The 6,638-nt window shown below is 43.3% G+C and overlaps 1 pseudogene; it reads left to right on the top strand.

The window, feature by feature from the left end:
- Nucleotides 1-5,880: 5,880 nt before the first annotated feature.
- LOC116910015 lies at nucleotides 5,881-6,397 on the top strand (annotated as a pseudogene).
- Nucleotides 6,398-6,638: the final 241 nt, after the last annotated feature.

Below are 6,638 nucleotides of genomic sequence, written 5' to 3' on the forward strand. Positions count from 1 at the left end.
AGCATTTGAATAACCCAAGGGTAAACTTTACATAGTGCACAAAAACGTCAAAAACAGTATGCCTACAAAGCCCTTACCACAGGACTAGGTTTTGGTTCCTAGAACTCAGATAGAGGTTCAAAACCATTTTTATCTTCAGTTCCACCGGATCCAATGCCTTTTTCTGGCCTCTGACAGCACTGCACACATACATTCCATAGGCAAACACACACACACACACACACACACACACACACACACACAGAAAAAAAACACACACACACACACACAACATAAAAATAAGTAAGTCTAAAAATAAAAAACTACCCTGAAGTTTGTTCTTTCTTTCTTTTTCTTTTTTGTTTGTTTGTTTTGTTTTGTCTTTTTTTTGAGACAGGGTTTCTCCGTGTAGCTCTGGCTATCCTGGAACTTACTCTGTGGACAGAGTCTGTTGAGGCTGGCCTCAAACTCATAGTCCTGAGTGCCTCTGCCTCCTGAGTGCTGGGGTTAAAGGTGCCAACACTGCCTGGCTTTTTGTTTTGTTTGTTTGTTTGTTTGTTTGTTTAAATCAGCTAGATTCTGGCATGCTTCCTGATAACAGAGTTTTAGCTGTTTGGCTTCAATCCCTATTCTTTCTAGCTAGTTCCCTCTGCGTGAGGAACCAATTCACCTTAAGGACTGTGCCCTCATTAGCTTTCTTGTATTTTTGTTTATACACTACTTCTGATCCTGTTGTTGAGTTCAGAGATTTTTGGAAGTTTGAAGGCCATGCATGATACTGGCTCATCCTGCTGCTGCTCTGGGCTTCCAGTGGCTTGATTTAGACAGGATCTCTGTGTGCTGGCCTGAAACTAGCTGTGTAGAGCATTCTGACTTTGAATTTACAGAGATCTGCTTGCCTCTTACCTCCAAGCGCTGGGATTAAAGGTATATACCAGCACGCACTTTTGAATTTTTATTTTATTATTGCTGTGTGTGTATGTGTGCTCGTGATGGAGGCAGGGACATCCACAAGCTGGGACGCGCATGTGGAGGTCAGAGGACAACTTTGTGGAGTCAGTACTCTCTTTTTACCTTACATGGACTCCAGGGATCAAGATGAGGTCATTAGGAATGTGTGTCAAGCACCTTTACCTGCTGAACCTGTTTTTTAAGGAATTACTTTCCTCTTCAATCTCTCTCTCCTCAGTACTTACTGTAATGGGCCCCGGCTGGTGCTATCAACATAGTTACTCATGTACTTACCAAACGCTACCATATTTTAGTGAAGAAGACTTTCTTTTCTTTAGGACCTTTAAGTGTAAGAGTGGAGAGAAATGACCACCGAATCCTGGAGAATTTTTCACAGCGCCCTTTGTTGTGAGTGCTGGTGAGAGAGACTAAGGGACTGACTAGCTAGCAAATGGCTTGAAGGCCAATTAGTTGTGCCTCAGGTTTAATGGGCGTCACTCTAAGCAGGAGATTTCCTCCCTATAGATATGTCCACATTCTAAAGGACATGTTCGGTTCACTGTGAGTGCTGTAAATTGTAATATGAAAATTCTACTTTTAGGATTCTTTTTGTTTGTTGTTTTTCAACACAGGGTTTCTCTGTATAGATAGCCCTGGATGTCCTGGAACTCACTTTGTAGACCAGGCTAGCTTTGAACTCACAAAGATACACTTGCCTCTGACTCCAGAGTGCTGGGACTAAAGGCATGTTCCACTGTGCCCAGCTAGTTTCAGGATTTTAATTGTATTGGTCATGCCATTAAGTAAAGCCGAGTTCCTTTTCTCCTCCTTAACCGGTAAGGAGGAGAATATCTTAAAAAGTCTTTGCTTTTTGGTTAAATATTTGAAAAGTAGAAGAAAGGACAGAGTCAGGGGCTGGAGAGATGACTCAGTGGTTAAGAGCACTGACTGCTCTTCCAGAGGTCCTGAGTTCAATTCCCAGCAACCACATGGTGGCTCACAACCATCTGTAATAGGTCTGATGCCCTCTTCTGGTGTGTCTGAAGACAGTGACAGTGTACTCATATAAATAAAGTACATAAATAATTAAAAAAAAACCAAAAAACAGAACAGAGTCACAAACCGAGAGAATGAGTTCACTATAAAACTCCCAAACGGAATTGAAGAATTTATTATATCATGAGCTCAGTGTTTCCTGATGCTTGAAGAAGCATTTTCTAGAGAGGCAGTATGGTATGTAACCAATAGCTGGGAAGGCTCTGAGTCGTGAAGATTTTCTAAGAGCCCAGCTCCTGACTCCTGCATCAAGAAATATTTAGAGAGCTGGGGGCCATGTTGCTTGCCTGTCATTCGTAGGGTCTTGGCTTCATTTCGCAGCATTGCATAAACAGCTGTGGTGACATGCTGAGTAATCCCAGTACTTGAGAAGTGAGCACAGCACCAGTTCAAGACCATCCTCAACTATACGAGGCATTGGAGACCAGTATGGGGTCCATAAGATCCCATTTCCAAAGGAAAAAAAGTTAAGACGGAGCCAGATATGATGCAAGCCAGCGACACAAGCACTTGGGAGGCGGAGGTAGAACCGACCGAAGTTTGACATTAGCCTGGCTACTCGGGCAAGCTCCAGGCCAGCCAGGGTTCCATTGTAAAGGAATTGCCCTAATTTTTCAGACAAAGGCCTTGAAAACTCAGAGAGTAAGAGGAAGTCAGGAGGATGGATAGAGAATGCACAGGAAGTAGAGCAAAGGGACATTGAGTTGGAAGGAGGTTTATTGATGGGGCATGAGTGAGGGCCATTCCTGGTGGGACGTCAGCTGAGGAGGAAGGTCAACTGGGTGCTTTCAGCCTCTCTGAGCTAGCATCCGAGTCGTCGTTGGTAAAAATCGAATGCTTGAGATTTTGATATTAAAAAAAAAGTCACAGTTGTACCTTGTGTCACACACACACACACACACACACACACACACACACACACAGAGCCAGTACATTGTGTAGGTAAGAGGGCAACGTTGTGGAATTGGTTCTCCCCTTCCACCTTAATGTGGGTTCAAGAGATTGAGCATAGGTCATCAGGCCTATAAACTAAACATTTTCACCAATTCTACTGAACATTCTTGTCAACCCCCTCAGCCCCTCTCATGAAGATTTTGTTTTTTAAGTTGACTGGGTAAGAGGTGTATCTCAGTGATAGAGTAGTTGCCTGTTTTCTTTAAGTCTCTGGGTTCAATTCTCAGTACCAGAAAGAAAGACAGAAGTTACCAGGTGCATTCATTCATGGCAGAATCCCAGCATACGGGAGCCTAAAACAAGAGGCTGGGAAAAGGACTAAGTAGGTAAAAGCACTTGCTGCTCTTTCAGAGGCCCAGGTTAGATTCCAAGGTCCCACAAGATGGCTCACAGCCACCTGTAACTCCAGTTCCAGAGCCTCCAATGCTCTCTTCTGACCAGAAATGCACACAGCACACATGTGTGTGCTTGAGGGCAAAGCAGTCAAACAGAGAAAACAATTTCTTTTTTTTTTTTTTTTTTTCTTTTTTTTTTTTTTTTCGGAGCTGGGGACTGAACCCAGGGCCTTGCGCTCGCTAGGCAAGCGCTCTACCACTGAGCTAAATCCCCAACCCTGAGAAAACAATTTCTTAAACTTAACAAATAGAGACTAAAGCAGGATGATGAGCACTGGTTCGAGACCAGCCTGGTCTACATAATGAGGACTAGCCTGGTCTACATGAGGAGGTCGTGGAAGCCAGCGTGAGATAGAGTGAGGTCCTGCTCAATCTACACTTTCCAGCCCCCCCTCCCCAGACAAAATAAGTCAGCTGGCCAATAGTTCCTTTGTGATCTCTAAGGACAATAATGCAGCCAGAATTAGGCCTGAAGGACCAGGACTGGGAGCACTGGAGGTGTTCACCTGTAGTCTGACCTGCTAGGGTGGCTGCCTAACAGGATGGTTTGAACCCAGGAGTTAGAGGCCAATCTGGTTAACAAAGAGAGCTAACTGTTTCTACTGACGAGAAGATTTGGTATGGAGGTACACATCTATAACCCCAGGAAGCTCACTGCCAGGTCAAAGTCAGCCTAAGCTATATAGTGAGAATCTGCCTTTAAAAATAACAGCCTGGGCAGTGGTGGCGCATACTTTTAATCCGAGCACTCAGGAAGCAGAGGCAGGCAGGTCTCTGTGAGTTCAAGGCCAGCCTGGTGTGTGTGTGTGTGTGTGTGTGTGTGTGTGTGTGTGTGTGTGTGTGTGTATACCACATGTATACCAAACAAAAACCAACAATATATGTAAAATACATGCTAAATCTTTCCTTTGCAGAGTCCTCCAGACTAAATGAGTTGCTTGTGCAGTGTTTCTATATAGACTTTTGTGTATCCTTTCTACTCACTTATCATATTTAATTGTGTTATTTGTTCTTATCTTTTATTTCTTCCATTACACTAGGGAGGCAGAGGCAGATGGAGCTCTGTGAGTTCAAAGCTAACCTAGTCTACATCACGAGTTCTGGGACAGCCAGAATGACATAGTGAAACCTGTCTTGGGGGGAAAAACAATAAATAAATATATGGAAAGAAACAAAGAAAAATGCCAGTTATGTTTATATTGTGAGCATTTTGTTCTTTTTTAAAAAGTTCTTTTTTAAAAAGAGACAGGGTTTTACTCTATAGCCCTGGCTGTCTTGAAACTTGCTCTATAGATCAGGCTGACCTTGAACTCAGAGATCTGCCTACATCTGTCCCCTTAAAGTGTTGGGATGAAAGGAAGGAAGGAAGTGCCAGCAAGCTGTATGCTTTGCCCATAGCAAGTACCTAAACAACCTTTGTTTGATGAACTAACAAGAAAGATGGATTGTGAATTAAACCTTAACTGTTAGTGGTTTCTATAGGTAGAACAGTAATTTTAAAAAGTTCACTCAAATAATGTATGAGACATAATCAGAAAAGTTTTTGAAAGATTACCCTGGCTTACATTTTTTTTCAGAGCTGGGGACCGAACCCAGGGCCTTGCACTTGCTAGGCAAGCGCTCTACCACTGAGCTAAATCCCCAACCCCCTGGCTTACATTTATTATACAAGGGACCACAATTATTTTGAAGCAATAATTGCAGGAGCTGGCTCACACCAGATTGCAAGAGGCAGTTGTTGAATTTTCAGGAATTTTGCAAGTTAGTTGTTAAAGAATTCATGATTAAAAAATCAGGTTTTTTTTTTAAAAAAAAGGTTTATTTATTTATTTATTTTATGTATATGAGTACACTTCAGCTGTCTTCAGACACACCAGAAGAGGTTATCAGATCTCATTACAGATGGTTGTGAGCCACCATGTGGTTGCTGGGAATTGAACTCAGGACCTTTGAAAGAGCAGTCAGTGCTCTTAACTGCTGAGCCATCTCTCCAACCCAAGAAATCAGGTTTTATAATATTCTGATTAAATAAATTATATTTGAGGCCATCAAGATGGCTCATTAGGTAAAGCACGTGTCATAGAAGCCTGCTGATCTGAGTTTGATCTCCCAAACCTGTGTAGGTAGAAAGAGAAACAACGGGGTTGGGGATTTAGCTCAGTGGTAGGGCACTTGCCTAGCAAGCACAAGGCCCTGGGTTCAGTCCCCAGCTCCGAAAAAAAAGAAAAAGAAAAAAAAGAAAAAAAGAAAGAGAAGCAACTCCACAAAGTTGTCTTCTGACTCCACAGGTGTGCCTTGGCATACACAAATCCCCACACACATCACTTCAAATTATTTTATTATTTTATATGCTCTTGAGATTATGTCCATCAACCTGTATGTCAGATGTATTGATATGATTTACCATTTTGTACCTCTTCCCAATTCATGTTCTGTGATATAGTCTTAGAAGTTTAAAACCAACACGAGGGCTTTTTGGCTTTCGGCTTGGAGGAGGCAACGGTGCAACTTTCTTCGGTCGTCCCGAATCCGGGTTCATCCAACACCAGCCACCTCCACCATGCAGCCCGAGTTCAACCCCAACTAGATCAAAGTCGTGTACTTGAGGTGCACCAGAGGCGGCGAGGTCCGCACCACATCCGCCTTTGGCCCCTAAGATTAGTCCTCTGGGTCTGTCTCCCAAAAAAGTTGGTGATGACATCGCCAAGGCTACCAGTGACTGGAAGGGCCTCAGGATTACAGTGAAACTGACAATCCAGAATAGACAGGCTCAGACTGAGGTGGTGTCCTCTGCGTCTGCCCTGATCATCAAAGCCCTCAAGGAGCCACCAAGAGACAGGAAGAAGCAGAAAAACATTAAACACAGTGGAAATATCATTTTTGACGAGATTGTCAACATTGCCCGGCAGATGAGACACCAGTCTTTGGCCAGAGAACTTTCTGGAACTATCAAGGAGATTCTGGGTACCGCGCAGTCTGTGGGCTGCAATGTGGATGGCCACCACCCTCATGACATCATAGATGACATCAACAGTGGTGCAGTGGAGTGCACAGCTAATTAAGAAGCAACAAGAAAATATTTAAATAAAAGATTATCGGATTTAAAAAAAGCCACAAGGGACAGATTTACACTATGCCAGTGGGCAAGTGCTACAAATCAAGGCCTTTCTTTCCTTCATCCTACTCCATAAGAGGTGGTGGCTGAGCATTGACAAGCATGCATACCATTGCTGAAAGTCAAAACTGAGGAGGAGGCAAGGGAGGGATGTGGGGTGGAGGACACTTGCAGACAGTAGAAAAAGA

The sequence above is a fragment of the Rattus rattus genome, chromosome 9 (assembly GCF_011064425.1).
Source record: "Rattus rattus isolate New Zealand chromosome 9, Rrattus_CSIRO_v1, whole genome shotgun sequence".
Classification (NCBI taxonomy): Eukaryota; Metazoa; Chordata; class Mammalia; order Rodentia; family Muridae; genus Rattus; species Rattus rattus.